General features: G+C 48.2%; 1 protein-coding gene across 1 annotated transcript in view; it reads right to left on the bottom strand.

Moving 5' to 3' along the window:
• Window positions 1-17,867, bottom strand: part of LOC141096361 (nucleoprotein TPR-like) — a 198,692-nt gene that overhangs the window by 118,662 nt on the left and 62,163 nt on the right. The window lies entirely within an intron of this gene.

The following is a 17,867-nucleotide window of genomic DNA, read 5'->3' on the forward strand; positions in this document are numbered from 1 at the left end:
CATTCAAGCAGTTTTGTAACTCTATAGGTGCTTCACAGGCATTAAAGCAATGTGGAAGGGAAAAATTAACATTTTAATTTTGACACACAAAAATATTGCTTGAGCAATGTGTGTGTGTGTATATATATATATATATATATATATATATATATATATATATATATATATATATATATATATATATATATATACACATACACTCACTGGCCACTTTATTAGGTACACCTGTCCAACTGTGTGTTAAGACTTAATTTCTAATCAGCCAATCACATGGCGGCAACTCAGTGCATTTAGGCATGTAGACATGGTCAAGACAATCTCCTGCAGTTCAAACCGAGCATCAGTATGGGGAAGAAAGGTGATTTGAGTGCCTTTGAACGTGGCATGATTGTTGGTGCCAGAAGGGCTGGTCTGAGTATTTCAGAAACTGCTGATCTACTGGGATTTTCACGCACAACCATCTCTAGGGTTTACAGAGAATGGTCCGAAAAAGAAAAAAAATCCAGTGAGCGGCAGTTCTGTGGCCGGAAATGCCTTGTTGATGCCAGAGGTCAGAGGAGAATGGGCATACTGGTTCGAGCTGATAGAAAGGCAACAGTGACTCAAATTGCCACCCGTTACAACCAAGGTAGGCAGAAGAGCATCTCTGAACGCACAGTGCGTCGAACTTTGAGGCAGATGGGCTACAGCAGCAGAAGACCACACTGGGTACCACTCCTCTCAGCTAAGAACAGGAAACTGAGGCTACAATTTGCACAAGCTCATCGAAATTGGACAGTAGAAGATTGGAAAAACGTTGCCTGGTCTGATGAGTCTCGATTTCTGCTGCGACATTCGGATGGTAGGGTCAGAATTTGGCGTAAACAACATGAAAGCATGGATCCATCCAGCCTTGTATCAACGGTTCAGGCTGGTGGTGGTGGTGTCATGGTGTGGGGAATTTTTTCTTGGCACTCTTTGGGCCCCTTGGTACCAATTGAGCATCGTTGCAACGCCACAGCCTACCTGAGTATTGTTGCTGACCATGTCCATCCCTTTATGACCACAATGTACCCAACATCTGATGGCTACTTTCAGCAGGATAATGCGCCATGTCATAAAGCTCGAATCATCTCAGATTGGTTTCTTGACCATGACAATGAGTTCACTGTACTCAAATGGCCTCCTCAGTCACCAGATCTCAATCCAATAGAGCATCTTTGGGATGTGGTGGAACGGGAGATTCGCATCAGGGATGTGCAGCCGACAAATCTGCGCCAACTGTGTGATGCCATCATGTCAATATGGTCCAAAATCTCTGAGGAATGCTTCCAGCACCTTGTTGAATCTCTGCCATGAAGAATTGAGGCAGTTCTGAAGGCAAAAGGGGGTCCAACCCGTTACTAGCATGGTGTACCTAATAAAGTGGCCAGTGAGTGTATATATATATATATATATATCAAAAAAAGGGCAGCACTACCAAAATTAAATAGTTGGTGCAAAACCTATTCAGCAGTGTCTAACAAAACTAAAAAAAATAGGCAGCACTCAAATTAAATGTGAAAAAAAGTGGATACTTTACTGATCCTCAAGTGTGTGTGTGTATATATATATATATATATATATATATATATATATATATATATATATATATATATATATATATATATATACACACACACACACACACACACACACACATACAGTGCCTTGCGAAAGTATTCGGCCCCCCTGGAACTTTACAACCTTTTCCCACATATCATGATTCAAACATAAAGATACCAAATGTAAATTTTTGGTGAAGAAACAACAAGTGGAACACAATTGCGACGTTGCACAAAATGTATTGGTTATTTTAAAATTTTGTGGAAAGTCAAAGTGGGGCGTGCAAATATTATTTGGCCCCTTTAGGCTAAGTGCACACGTACCGGAACTCTCGCGGAAATTACCGCGAGAATTCCGGAATTCCAGTCCGCGGGAAAAATCGCATTTCAAATTCCCGCGGAAAAACTAGCATTTTGCAAGCGTATTTAGCTTGCAAAATGCTAGCGATTTCCAAGCGATCTGTAGCATCGCTTGGAGAACTGATTGACAGGTTGGTCACACTCATCAAACATAGTGTTTGACGAGTGTGACCAACTTTTACTACTGAGGCCGCCTATGAAGTATCAAGTAGTAAAAGATAAAATGTAAAAAAAAAAAAAAAAAAAAATAGTGTTATTCTCACCTTCCGACGTCCTGCGCATCCGTTCCCAGTAATCATTTGCGAAAATGCCCGCGATGACGTGCGATGTCTCGCGGTTATTCACGATGACGTCGCGCGAATGACCGCGAGACTTCGCGATCCCGCGAGAACGGACGCCATCGCGGGCATTTTCGCAAAGGATTACTGGGAACGGGAGCGTGGAGAGAAGCGGGAAGGCTGGGCGGGACGTCGGAGGGTGAGAATAACAATATTTTTTATTTTTAAATTCTTTTTTTTACAGGGATATGGTACCCAAAGCCCGGAGGACAGTCTCCTCTCCTCCGGACCGTCGGTACCATCCGCAATTGTTCTGCTTGCTTTCCGCATGGTGTGCACAGCCACATGCGGAAAGTAAGCGGAACAATGCATTCCTATGGGTGTGGGATCGCCGCGATTCCGCAAATTAATGAGCATGCTGCGGTTTTTACCGCGATGCGATTCTGCCATGGTAAAAACCGCAGCATTGGCACAGCAGTGCGGAATCCCATAGGAATGCATGGGATGCTTATTTTTCACGTTTTCGCGGCAAAATCGCGCGATTAAAACCGCCGCGGAAACGCGAAAAAAACGCCAAGTGTGAACTCAGCCTTACTTTCAGTACAGCAAACTCACTCCAGAAGTTCACTGTGGATCTCTGAAAGACCCAATGTTGTCCTAAATGACTAATGATAAATATAATCCACCTGTGTGTAATCAAGTCTCTGTATAAATGCACCTGCTCTGTGACAGCCTCAGGGTTCTGTTTGAAGCACAGAGAGCATCATGAAGACCAAGGAACACAACAGGCAGGTCCGTGATACTGTTGTGGAGAAGTTTAAAGCCGGATTTGGATACAAAATTTTGAAAACTTTAGACATCCCAAGGAGCACTGTGCAAGCAATCATATTGAAATGGAAGGAGTATCATACCACTGCAAAACTACCAAGACCCGGCTGTCCCTCTAAACTTTAATCTCAAGCAAGGAGAAGACTGATCAGAGATGCAGCCAAGAGGCCCATGATCACTCTGGATGAATTGCAGAGATATACAGTCTGTCCATAGGACAACAATCAATCAGTCGTACACTGCACAAATCTGGCCTTTATGGAAGAGTGGCAAAAGAAAGCCATTTCTCAAAGATATCCATAAAAAGTGTTGTTTAAAGTTTGCAACAAGCCACCCGGGAGACACACCAAACATGTGGAAGAAGGTGCTCTGGTCAGATGAAACCAAAATCGAACTTTTTGGCAACAATGCCAAACGATAAGTTTGGCGTAAAGGCAACACAGCTCATCACCCTGAACACACCATCACCACTGCCAAACATGGTGGTGGCAGCATCATGGTTTGGGGCTGCTTTTCTTCAGCAGGGACAGGGAATATGGTTAAAATTGACAGGAAGATGGATGGAGCCAAATACAGAACCATTCTTGAAGAAAACCTGTTCACCTGTTCATGTCCCCCAATGAAGGCTCAGAGAAACAGATTTTACGGTAAGCAACTAAAAATCCTGTTTTCTCTATCGCTTCATTGGGGGACACAGGAAACCATGGGACGTCCCAAAAGCAGTCCCCAAGGGAAGGGAACAGCAAACAACTCCAATCAGGACGAGGAAGTCACCCTCGTCACCTGCAAGGTCACCTGCGAGGTCTTTTTACCCCGACTGGCACTTGCCGAAGCTAGGCATGGGCTCTGAAAAAAAACCTCATGGACCTGTGGAGGACATATCATCGCACTGCAGAGGTGCCAGACGAAGGCCCAAAGAATACCGCCAGGAGGAAACACAATGCCCAGGCAGAGTGCATCATACTCAAAAGAACGCAGTCCTTTCTGAGCCAGCAACCCTACTAATGCCAACCAGATTCCGCGAGCAGACGCTGACCTGGAGGCCAGAGGACCTGTACACTTCAAGCCGGAGCCTGATAAGTACCGTTGCGGTGGCAAGATAGCCTGATGCGAGAGCGTCACAAAGTAAAAGTCCGAGGTGGACGAAAGAAAGGGAATTCAGAATGATGGAGAGTGGACCCATGATCCGCAGGAAGTGCACCACGGCTGCTACAGGCTCTGTGAGACCCCAGGGGTGGTTGAGAGTCTGAAAGGACAGCCTACCATCTGGAAGGAAAAGGAACCAGTCCGTTGCAAACGTAGATGTCGCCAAAGTCCTGAAGAAATCAGGACCTGGATAAGAGCTTCATGGAACAAGGGAAAATCATGCGATTCACAGGCGGCAAATGCTGAACGAAGAAAATTTCTTCCTGAGAAAAACAAGTATGGACTCAAACCTAGATCCCTAAAATCACGCTGAGGAAAAAGCGCTGAAGAATGACGAAGTTTAGCCTGAGGAAGGAGAGCGCTTGTCTTTCCGGTGACCTCATCAATGATTTGGCCTATTGGAGCCACATGGAAAGAACGGAAAGTTGGTGAGGGACTTCTTTGGGGATAATTTAGCTCGTGAAACCGAAAGCCAAATGGAACCTTAGATAGGAATGATAGGCGAAAACCCATGTCTCCATGCAAGAAAAATTATTTGGACAGTGAGGACGGTCAAATCTTCCGACTGGTGTCCAGAAAGAATGCTCTGATGAGTAAGCTAGGCCACGCAGCTATAGAATTTTGCCAACTACTGTGTGAATTTGCCGTTGGCATACCAGAGGGATGCACTTCAGGGAGAGGAAGGACCATAGTGGTGGAAAACTTGGAACCGGAGGGTTCGTAGCCGCAGAAGTAGTCCAATTTGCGAAGCGCTCGGGAGAAAAGAGATATACCGAGGTGCCCCCTCCTTGTTTGGAAACGGCTGATGTCCGTTCTGTGAGAAAATGACAGGACATGAGAGCAGGCCACTGGGAACCTGCCAAGAGTCGAACACTGGAAACGTACTGAATGGCACCTGGGGATAACCTGGATCTCATCGTCGCGATGTAGGCTCGGGATGGACATGAAGAGACAACTGATTGCTCGACTAGGCAGGTAGAACGAAGGCTACTGGATTACTTTTGAGATCAAAGGGAAGATAAACTCATCATACAGGGATGAGGGTGGATATGGAAAAAAATAGTCCAGCCGGACTTCGAAAAGAGATTAGTAGAGCAAGGCAAGTCCATGCAAAACATGGACTATGTCAACTGTAAGGAAAGTTGGCTCTAGGTAGATAAAATAGACCCCAGAAGACAACTAGGCTGACGAAAGGCAGGTCAATCCGTATGATGATGTAAACGACCAAATCCATCCTGGACCCTCTGGAGCAGGGAAGGGATTGCGGTGAGTTGACCCGCTTAACTAAGTATAAGACAACACACCTGAGGATAACAGGGAAAAGATACAATTCTAGCTGAAGGAAGAAACGCGTTATCACTAGACTCATCCTTGGATCCCAGACTGGAGCAGCTTTCTACTCTGGTCGATGCTTGCGCAGAGTCAGATTCCACTCTTGTTTGAGGTGGGATACATTTTCCAGTCACGGTCAGAAGTTTCCTGTCTGAGCTGCTGGAGGATTTACCCGGCGTCTGTGAGAAAGAATAAGTTCCCACAGATGAGGAGCTTAGGCATTTTGGTAGCTCGAAGGCCCTTAGGACAGACTAGAACTTATAAACTACTATTGGCCAAACATTAAAGATAGACGTAACACCTGCTGTAAAGATAGCCTGCGGACAGTACTGTAAACTGATCAGAAGGTGTGGCAAAAAAAACTCCTGTGGGGCAACTCGCACATAGGGTCCAGAGCATGCCGCAGTAAAACCGCGACCATCCGTATCTAACACGAGAGTGTCTGACCCACCTGAGGGTGGAGAATCAAGTTATGTTGCTACCAAGATCTGCTCTGTGGTACAGAGATCCGCTCCGTTTGGACATGGTAGTGCTTACGTTTAACTGTTAACAAACCACAGATGTTATTAACAATGAAATATGCATCTGAAAGGTGTGTTTGACTCACCTGGACGCGGCCTGTAACCGCAGCTGCAGCCCGTCAGGAGCAATAAATGCCGGCACCTCACCACGAGTGGTGATTAGACGGGAGCTTAAGCAAAAGCTGCAAAAGACCCAGATGAACGCAAAAGAGAACGCTCCTGACTCACCTGAAAATGGCACAGTAGAGCCGGACCGGTGTAGTAGATGGACCTCGGGTACGTTTGAGTGACCAGAAAGACGGCATGTATTGACTAAACATGTCTGGTAGAGGCCTATCCAAGTGCTTGATAAGGGATAGAATACCGCTGCAATAGAACGCGAGGAACCTGAAGGCGAGAGCGTCTAACTCACCTGAATACGGTACAGAACACCAGTACCACTGAAGCAGTCAACCCCAGACACGTCTCCACAGTAATACAGCCGTCTGAACTACTGTACCTGGAAGGTGGTGCTTCTGAAGCCTGTATAGCAGATATAGCACAGCTGCCATCGGCTCTAAGTATCCTGTGAACAAATCAGCGTGGAGAGAACCCGGAAAAGGGCATAGGAGATAGCCATTTCTGTGTTGCGGTGCAGTCTAGGTCTGGATATCTGACAGCATTAGGTAGAATAACGGCTTCTGTGTTGCGGTCAAGGACTGGGTACCTGACGGCATTAGGCAGAATAACGGCTTCTGTGTAGCGGTCTAGGTCTGAATACCTGATGGCATTAGGCAGAATAACGGCTTCTGTGTTGCGGTCTAGGTCTGGATACCTGCCGACATTAGGTAGAACAACAGCTTCACGTGTAGTAAGCCGTACTACGAAGACTGTAGTAAAGTAGATTCTGACCAGTCAATTCTTCTGACGGTAGAACATTAGGCCTGGGATCAGAAAGATTAACTGTACTCTCTGTTGTGTGCTATGGTTCCAACCTCTGGACCAGCGAGTTGTGGTCAGCTTCTTTATCCACTGAACCACAGTAGACAATTGCCAGGTAACACGAACTTCTATCCAGCTGGAAGGCCGGCCCAAACACTGCAGACGTGAAGAGATAGAAGCTGCACATTATTCTGCTTAGAGCAGTATGAAGCCAGTGTCCGGAGGGGGCTGCAGAAAAAAGGAAGGCCGAGTGCCTGTGAGCAGTAGATATGGGAGCAGATGCTATGCCAGGGCTCCAGCACCCTTATGTGTGAAGAAATGGTTGAGTGTTGCTCTGCTGAAATCAAGGCACATATCTGCAATGGCCGAAAACACAACAGCCGTGTGACAAAATCAGATCTCGTGCGAGTGAAACCTCCTACCAGGCCAACGCCATGCGGCAAATACTGAAGACAGCAGCGTGGCTCTCCAAGCCTCTGTGTGCTATGCCAGACATACTGATGCACTAGAGAAGATTACAACTACGCCAGGAAAATACACGATTCTAGAGTACTATTACGTCAGTGACAGTACAGTTCCAGAGTACAATTGCTTCAGAGACTGTACGGCTCCAGAAAACCATTACGTTAAAGACTGTACTGCTCCAGGGATTGTACGACTATAGCGCATTTCGCATGAGACGCAATAGCTAAGATGGATCCTCTGCTCCATCACTGGACCTGCGGAAAGTGTGGCCCTGCTTACTTTTACTATGAGGGGCTTATACTCCGCATTATATCTGATTCGGCTGAGGGGAGATAGGCAGGAAACAGCTGGTCCTGTCCGGAGAAGGCACTAACAGTGTCCCACGCTGGGAGAATACGACCGCTGTGGTGGATGCCGAGGTCTAGGAAGACATATCTCATTTTGCAAGTGAGAGAAAAGGAGCAAAACTGAGCAGTGACGAGGACCGCGGTGCCCGCAGGCAGGACAGAGTCATTACCAGAGTGCTCACACTAATATGGCCGCTCAGGGCCCCCACCTACCCGCCTTAGAAAAGGGCGCGCTGTGCACAACTCAACTCTGCACAGCCCGAACAGGGGTCGGAGCCAACCGTCAAGCTCTGGGGACAGAAAGATGGCGGCGAAGGATATTCTCTGCACCACAATGGAGGCCGGACGGAGGGCGGAGCTTGCGCTGGGTGCAGGGAGCGGCTGAGGGAAGACTGGCAGGAAAAAAGCCCGCCTGGAACGAGAGGACGGAGGGGGCGGGGCTACCAAGGACTAGGCCGCAATTGAAGTCGGGGCCTAGATTAGACCCAGGAGACCGCCGACGAAGGGGGGGCGGCGCGGAGGACCAAAAAAATCTGGAGTTATCACCTGGATCCTACCAGAAAGGTAGTCGGGTGCGGGGGGAAGCGGTGGGACGGGAGACCCGCGCTGAGGAGAGCAGGCTGCTGCCCACCTTCGCCTATTCTGCTGAATAGGGTACCAGCTTGGGGAAGCCTGAAACACACAGCACTCGGCGAGTGGTGGTGAGGGCTTTGCCGACCTCGGCAGGGAATGAGCTCCCCACATGTGCGGCAGGAGAGCGGCCAGGGAGAGGGGAGGACTCGGCCCGATATAAAGGGGGTTTTACACATAGCGATATCGCTAGCAATATCGCTAAAACGTCACTGATTTTGTGACGTAGCAGCGATATCGCTATGTGTGATACATACCTCCGACCGCTCCCCCGCTGGTTATCGCTGATCGCGCGGCTCCATTTCTCGTCGTCTGCTTCCTGCTGTGTGAGACGAGCGACGCTGGACGCGGGCGGGAGGACGTCTGGATCGCTGTGTGTGAAAGGTAAGTATCGTCCACTGCGTCGCTGCTGCATCGCTGTGAGATCTTCCTGTGTGGAAGCTCACTAGCGATCATTTAGCGATGCACCAGCGATCCTGACCGGGTCGTATCGCTGGTCGGATCGCTGGTGCATCGCTAAATGTAAAAGGGCCTTAAGCCGGGCCTAGACTACTGGAACCTAGGGGGTTTCCTTTTCTTTACCCATCTTCTTATGCGATGTTTACCTCTTCCCCCTGTGGTGTCAGACGTCCGGAAACATGTTGCAGGACGTCACATCTCATCCAACTAACAGGCTCTGGTGGGCGAGTAGGTGGGAGACGAAGGGCCAGGATCAGGTCTGGATCACCTAAGCACGCCTCTGTGCTAGGGGTTTGGGTCCTGCCGGCTAGACGTATGAGGATACAGGGTGGCAGTACACGCCGTACTCAGTCTCTTTGTGGGAGTACAGTTGTGACCTTTCCTGGTACCTGAAAAGGAACGACGCATATTGAGGTAGATAAGGGTCTAATGAAAGACCCGTGTCCACCTCCTACTGACACTAAGCTAAACTGATCATCCTACTTCCTATCGGTAGGGTGTACACTGCGGAGGAGCTAGCTTTTTCTGCATAGTGTCAGCCTCCTAGTGGCAGCAGCATACACCCATGGTTTCCTGGGTTCCCCAATGAAGCGAAAGAGAAATGTTTTTTGTTTTTTTTTAAATTGTGGTGGCCATAATGCTATATGGAGAACTATGAGGAGTGCATTACACTATACAGAGGACTATAATGCACTCCCCATACTATATATAGGACTATGGGGAGTGCATTATACTATATGGGAGGACTACAGTGAGTGCATTATACTATATGGGGGACTAATAGAGTATTATACTAAATGGAGAACAATGGGGAGTACATTATGCTATGCAGAGGAGTATGGAGTGCATTATACTATATGGAGGACTACAGGAAGTGCATTATACTATATGGAGGACTATGGGGAGCGCATTATACTATATGGAGGCTTACTAGAGAATTATACTAAATGGAGAACTATGGTAAGTACATTATGCTATACAGAGGAGTATGGAGTGCATTATACTATATGGAAGACTACGGGAAGTGCATTATACTATACGGAGGACTATGGGGAGTGCATTATACTATACAGAGGACTATGGGGAGTGCATTATACTATATGGAAGACCACAGTGAGTGCATTATACTATATGAAGGACTATGGAGAGTGCGTTATACTATATAGAGGATTATGGGGAGTGCATTATACTATATGGAGGACTATGGGAAGTGCACTATACTATATGGAGGACTATGGGGAGTGCACTATACTATATGGAGGACTATGGGGAGTACATTATGCTATATAGAGGAATACGGAGTGCATTATACTGTATGGAGGACACAATGGGGCTATATGGGGGCTTTTATAATGTTTGGAGGGCTATGCGATAGCCATTATAACAATTGGAGGGCTATGTGGAGGCCATTATAACATTTGGAGGGCTATGTGGGAGCCCTTCTACTTTATAGAGGGCTATTTGGTTGCCATTATATGATATGCAAGCAATTATACAGTGTGAAGGTCTGTGTGGGATTTATCATACTTTTTGGAGGGTTTGTGGGGGCCATTACACAGTGTGGCGAGGTGGGGGGGCTATTATATTTTTTCAAAGTTGTGACATATGCTCTTCTGTGACCCTACCTAGCTTCTTTTTTTTTTTTGTTAGACGGAGGCCCCTATTACAACTTCTCCTATGGAGCCGCATGATTTCTAGGTAGGCCACTGCTTTGACCTCAAGTTTTTAATTTTCAAAAGAGATAATAGGAAAATGAATGGTACAATTTGTTATGCAAATTCTTCTGAGCATGCCAAAACCCAATATGTCAAAAACAACTTTTGGAGGCACAGTGCAATGCGCAGAAGGGAAGAAACACCATTTTGGAGTACTGATTTTGCTGGAATGGTTTGAAGGTGTCATATCACATTGGCAGAGCCCCTGACATGTGAGATAGCCAAACCCCAAGAGTGATCACACTTTACAAACCCCCCCCAGCCCCAAATTAAATCATCTGCAGCACAAGGATCATATTAACACCACATGTGCCTTACAGAATTTTAAACCATTTGGAGCCGAAGAAAAAATAAATGACATTTTTCCCGCTAAAATGTTGTTTTAGCACCAAGTTTTTAATTTTTATAAGGGCTAGTAGGAAGAAATGGACCTTTCAGTTTGTTGTAAAAATTTCTCCTGAGTGCGCCAATACATGTATAAGAGAAATACTTTTCAGGTAGAGTGCAAAGCTCAGAAGGGAAGGAGCGCCATATTATAGTGCAGATTTTACTAATATGGATTGCGGGTGCCATGACCCACTGGGAGAGCCCCTAGCTGCCCGAGCAGAAGAACCACCAATAAGTGAGACCATTTTAGAATCTACACCTCTCAACGAATTCATCTAGGGATGCAGTGGTCATAATGACACCGTAAGTGGGTCACAGAATTTTATACTATTGGGCAGCGAAGAAAAAAATAATGACCTTTTTACCACAAAATTTATTTTTCAGCGGTCCCCTTTACAGAGGTACACAAAACTGGTCAACTGCGCTTTTCTATACACTTAGGAAGACTGACATCGCCGGATCACAGGCCAGACGGTGTCCACGGTGCCTCAATACAGGGAATCGTCTGTCAGGAAAGAAAACTGCAGGATACTGCGATCTTTCCGAGGCAGAATAAAACAGGTTAAGAATTGGATTTATTTTTTTAATTCATTCACTGTACAGTAAAAGTGACTGGCTGTTTTTTGGGAGGGCGCGATTACAGCAAAACCAGATTTATATAGGGTTTTCTCCTTAGACTAATTGATTGGCTAGGAGAAAATGATTTTACAGTAAGTACACAAAAATCCCTTTTTTTTTTAATGCATGATTACTATCATACAAGGTTTTTTTTTTTTTTTTTTTTTTTTTAACTTCTTACAAAAAATGTTTTTTGCATCGCTATATTTCTGCTGACAGTCAATGTCACGGCTGGCTTTTTGCAGGACAAGTTGGGGTTTTTATTGGTACCTGGTACCATTATTGGGTACAAAACATTTTATGATCGCTTTCTATACCAATTTAATTTTTTATGCTTCTGCTTTTACACAAATTATTTTTAGAAAAAAGACTTGTATTGTATCACTATATCCTGAGAGCTATAATTTATTTCTCTGCTGATGGAGCTGTATGGTGGCTTGTTTTTTTTTTTTTCGTGTGATATGATGGTATTTTCAGCAATACCAGTCTTTTACATGCGAAGCTTTGATCGTGTTTTATACTACTTTTTTTTTGCCATCATTATTTTTTTTTAAGTGTTCACTGAAGGGGCTAACTAGTGTTACAGTTTTATAGATCAGGTCATTCCAGACACTGCAATAGCAAAATGTGTTCTTTGCTAGCTTAGTTTTTACAGACATATTAGTGATGGGTGCATGTGCTCGCATAAGGTGTTATACGAACATGCTGGGGTGCTAACAGAATGACTATGGCGTGTTCGAATAATATGTTCGAGTCCCCAGGGCTTCATGTCTCCCGGTTGTTCAACAGCTAACCTGACAGTGTCTGTAGTTTACTGAGCACAATCCTGATGATAGGTTCGCTTTAAGCCATCAATATGGGTGTGCATGTCAGAAAAAGTTGAATAAAATGATAACTTGACATCTGATTTTTTTATTTCAAAGAAATCCAAGTTTTTCTTAATATGTAAATGAGCTGTTACGATCTATGGGTTGTGCACTGATCTACAAGAGAAGCTGCCTCCAGAGATTATTTTACATGAAAGGGGGAGTTACCAGAGTAAGACATGTAGATGAGGAGAGCAGACCGTCAGTCATTACATGTCTCACACTGATAACACTTCCTTTCATGTAAAATAATCTCTGGAGGCAGATTCTCAGGGAGATTAGTATCATGCCAATAGTTTGTAACAGCTCATTTACATATTAAGAAATATGTGGCTTTCTCTGGAATAAAACATTGGATCGCAGATATCAAGGTATCATTTTATTTGACTTTCGACAACCTACAAGCCCATATAGACTGATGAGGTGGGTTGATCCTACTGAAATATTCATGTTTCTCCATCGCTTCATTGGGGGACACAGAAACCATGGGTGCATGCTGCTGCCACTAGGAGGCTGACACTATGCACAGAAAAAGGTTAGCTCCTCCACCGCAGTATACACCCCACCGACCGGCACTAATTTCCTCAGTTTAGCATAGTGTCAGTAGGAGGTGAACACGGGTCTTTCATTAGACCCATATCTACCTCAGCGTGCGTCGTTCCCTTGCAGGTTCCGGAGGGATAAGGAGTGAACAGTCACATCCGTACTCCCACAAAGAGACTGAGCACGGCGTGTACTGCCACCCCGTATCCTCATAGCTCTCCACGGCAGGACCAAGAGCCCCGAGCACGGATGCGTGTCAGGCGATCCACCTGGTCCTCGCCCCCCGTCTCCCACCCACTTGCCCACCAGAGCCTGTAGGTCTGGAGGAGACGCAGACCTCCTTCTATGGAAGAGGACAGGATCATGATAAGGTACAGGTTTTTGCTGAGAGGTAAGTATGGGATCCCGGAGTGTCACCTCCTCTCCCTGCCTTCCACGTCTCCCCAGCTACACCTCTCTCTCTTATTTTGACCAGCTATGCTGCAGGCTTGGGTACCTTGCGGAGCGGGCGCCCCAAGTGACATGTCCCCAGGTGTCACGGCTCCTTTCAGCAGCCTCTTCCTCTCTCTGCGCCCCCCTCCCCTCCTCTCCTCTCCCCGGCTGCACTTATCTTGTTTTGGCTCAACAGCCGGGCGTCAGGCATGGATCCATTGCGGGGCGATCGCGCGGCAGTGCAGCGTTGCCTCCGCGCGGCCCCGCGCTCCCCGACGGCCGCCGCATTTACTCCAGGCCCCGGCTTCTATTGCGGCCTAGTTCGGCATCGCGGCCACGCCCCCCCGCCTTTTTCCTTAGGCGGGCTTCTCTCCCACCCGTTCTAAGCCCACCCACAGCTCGCTCCCTCCCATTCTAGGCCGCCCTCCGCTCTTTCCCTCCACGTCTGCGCTCCGGAGGCAGCGCTCAGCAGCGGGCAGTACCACCTTTGGCTGCAGTTAACCCTGCCCTCCTCCCTGTCTCCACAAGGAAGCGCGCGTTTTTCTACCGGGCTCTCAGGCGGCCGCCATTTTCTCCAGCCTGTCAGCCAGACTCATTTGCCGCTTCTGTGGCCCTGCAGATACGGATGAGCTGTGCAGCAGCGCTCGCTGAAAGCATCCACAGGACACCGGACCGTGAGTAGCTCTGCAACTGCAGACTGACACCCTCCTCTGCCTCCTGTCCCCCAACCTTCCGGCACTGCTTCAGTGACTTTCTCTCATTATGTCTAACTCTAAGCCTGATTGTGCTCGCCCTCCGGCTTCCACCTGCACCTTAGTCAAGTTCTTTGCATGCTCTTCTTGCAAACGCAAACTTCCCTCAGGTCAGTCCACTCCCCTCTGCACCGACTGCAGCAACCCCATCCAGCCCGCTGCCCAGGAGCCCCCTCTTGCTCCACGTGAGAGCGAATCTCCCATTCCTGACTGGGCTTCTTCCCTATCTCAATCAGTGGCGGATCTCACCAGGGTGTCTCAGTCCCTAGTGGCCCTTCTTGATAAGTTGCCCCTGGACTCCTCTGCAGGACCCAGCAGGTCACAAGAGGTTCCATCTGAATCAGCCAGCATCAGCCGCAAAAGACCCAGGAAGGATCGCCAGCCAGAATCCTCCCCTCGCTCCATCTCACCACATAGTCCTTCTCAGCAGTCTCCTTCCCGTGCATCCTTACCTGAGTCAGGCGAAGCGTTCTTGGATGCGCCATCCGAGGAGATTTTAGAGCTGGATTCGGACCATACCGCGGACATGAAGGTTACGGTACAGAACCTCATTGCAGCGATTAACCATACTTTCGAGATCACAGACTCCCCTGCGAAACCCGCAGATCAGGTGGTTTCGTTCAGACGGGCAGAAACACCTTCCAGAGTCTTCGCTCCTCATTCTGAGTTTGCCAAGCTCCTCACCAGGGAAAGGGAAAATCCGACCAGGCGCTTTCAAAGAGGGAAGCGCCTCGGCGTGCTGTGTCCATTCTCTCAAGAGCTTACAGACAACTGGTCAGCTTCTCCCTCTGTAGACGCTCCTATGTCCAGACTATCTAACAGTACGGTCCTTCCGATTTCAGGTGTGGCGGCTTTGAAAGATTCTAACAACAGGATCATGGAATCCTTAGCAAAGTCAGCATTCGAAGCGGCTGCGACGGTGCTAAGCCTAGCCTTTGCCTCCACTTGGAAAGCAAAGGCCATAGCTACTTGGGCGGAAGATCTCTGCCAAGGCATTCTTGATGGAGCCCAACCAGAGCGTTTGGCCGAGATAGCCATCCAGATCTCCCATGCAGGGGATTATCTGGTCTCGGCCTCCTTGGATGCCGCCTCTTGCGCAGCTCAAGCGTCCAGCAACTTAGTTGCAATCCGGCGTACAATTTGGCTCAAGGCTTGGCAGGCTGATTTGTCGTCTAAAAAGTCCCTTACCAATCTGTCCTTTCAGGGTGCGCGTCTCTTCGGATCCCAGCTGGACCAGATTATCAAAGACGCCACTGAGGGCACAAGCTCTCTTCTCCCTCAGTCCAAGCCTCGTAGACCCCCTCCAAGGCGTCAGTTGCGGCCCTTTCGGTCTTTCCGCCGCGTCGCGACGGCAGAATCTTTTTCCAACCAACAAAGGCCGCAAGCACGCCAGGATAGGAAGAAGGTCTCCTTTAGGCCCACTCCATCCTGGCGATCTCACTCCTCCCAGGGCAGATCCTCCAGGTTCAGAACTGGAAGGTCCACCTCGGCATGACTATCTATAAAGCCCCGAGGCGCCTTTCCAACTGGGCGGCCGACTCCTTTTCTTCAGGGACGTCTGGCTTGCCTCGGTGGAAGACGCTTGGATCAGGGAAGTTGTATCAAGGCGGAAGGGGTACCAGTCATCCTCATCGCTCCGGATTGGCCCAGAAGGGCTTGGTTCGCGAACATCGTCAATCTTGTCGCGGATGCCCCCTGGAAGCTTCCAGACAGAGCGGATCTGATGTCTCAAGGTCCAATCTGCCATCCCAATTCTCTGCCGCTCAATTTAACGGCGTGGCTGTTGAAACCGCGGTTCTGAAGCGGTCAGGTTTTTCATATCGGGTTATTCACACCATGATCCGGGCTAGAAAACCATCGTCTTCGAGAATTTATTATCGTGCATGGAAGGCCTATTTCACTTGGTGCGAGGCCAATGACGTTCCGCCCATGTCCTTTTCTCTCCCTTCTATCCTGGCATTCCTCCAGGCAGGTCTAGATGCAGGCCTTGCCCTCAGTTCTTTGAAGGGTCAGGTTTCGGCGCTCTCCATTCTTTTTCAGAAGACGTTGGCCTCCCGTCCGCAGGTCAAAACCTTTCTTCAGGGAGCGGCTCATACGGCACCTCCGTACCGCGCTCCTGTGGATCCATGGGATCTCAATCTGGTTCTGGAGGCTCTTCAACGGTCTCCCTTTGAACCTCTCAGGGAAGTCTCCCTGTCCCTTCTCTCCTGGAAAGTGGCCTTTCTGGTGGCCATCACCTCCATCCGGCGCGAGTCGGAAATGGCGGCCCTTTCTTGTCGCCCCCCTTTCCTGGTGCTCCATCAGGACAAGGTGGTACTGCGGCCCCCGCCTTCCTTCCTAAGGTGGTGTCCACTTTTCACCTAGATGAGGACGTTGTTCTCATGTCCTTTTGTCCGGGTCCAATCCACCCTCTGGAACGCTCCTTGAACAAGCTAGACCTGGTCAGGGCCATGAAGGTCTACCTAGCTAGGACGTCTCCCTTGCGGAAGACAGACTCTCTTTTCAACATTCCAGATTGTGCGCGAAAAGGTCAGCCGGCCTCCAAGGCTACCATTGCTCGCTGGATCAGATCGGCAATTTTGGAGGCCTACCGGGTCAAGCATCGAGTGTCCCCTCCGGGAATTAGAGCTCACTCTACCCGGGCAGTAGGTGCCTCCTAGGCGGTGCACCACAGAGCTTGTGCGCAGCAGCTCTGCAGCTCGCCTAAGCAATACATTATAGCTTATTGAGTAGGAATACAGCACAACTTCATTACACACGTAATACTTGAACCCAAAATAAAAGCTTTATATGAGTTATAGGGAATCTGTCACCCCTTTTTTCGAATATGAGCTGCCGGCACCGACATCAGGGGCTTATATACAGGATTCTGTAATACTGTAGATAAGCCCCAATGTAACCTGAAAGAGAAGAAAAACGAGTTAGAATATACTCACCTGGGGGGGGCGGTCCGGTCTTGGTCCGATGGGTGTTGCGGTCCGGCGCCTCCCATCTTCATAAGATGCCGTCCTCTTCTTTCCTTCTTGTCGGGGCTCTGGCGCAGGCGGACGCCGGGGTGAGTACAATCTAACTTTTTCCCTTATCTTTCAGGTTACATCAGGGGCTTATCTACAGCATTACGGAATGCTGTAGATAGGCCCCTGATGTCGGTGCCGGCAGCTCATAGTCGAAAAAAAGGGGTGACAGATTCCCTTTAAGCCATGCATCTATTCCTTTACATTAAAGGGGCTATTCTGAACATAAGAAAAACAGAAAAATTGGAGAATATTTTAAAGGGAATCTGTCACCCCATTTTTGCTCTATCATCTACCGGCACTGCCATCAGGGGCTTAGCTACAGCATTCTGTAATGCTGTAGCTAAGCCCCTGATGAAACCTGAAAGAAAAAAAAAAAAGTTCGATTATACTCACCCGGTGTTCGGTCCGGTCCGATGGGTGTTGCCGTCCGGTCCGGCGCCTACAATCTTTATACGATGAGGTCCTCCTCCAGGTGCCAGAAAAGGTCAGAGACGTCCGGCGCCTGCTCACTGCAGTACTTTACTCTGCCCTCAACAGGGCAGATAAAGTAAGAATGTGCAGGAGCCGAGGAAGAAGCAAGGAGGTCATCGTATGAAGATGGGAGGCGACAGACTGGACCGCGACACCCACCGCACCTGACTCCGCCCCCCCCGGTGAGTATAATCTA

Source organism: Dendrobates tinctorius, unplaced genomic scaffold, assembly GCF_039654945.1.
Source record: "Dendrobates tinctorius isolate UK_male_01 unplaced genomic scaffold, ASM3965494v1 ptg000074l, whole genome shotgun sequence".
Taxonomy (NCBI): domain Eukaryota; kingdom Metazoa; phylum Chordata; class Amphibia; order Anura; family Dendrobatidae; genus Dendrobates; species Dendrobates tinctorius.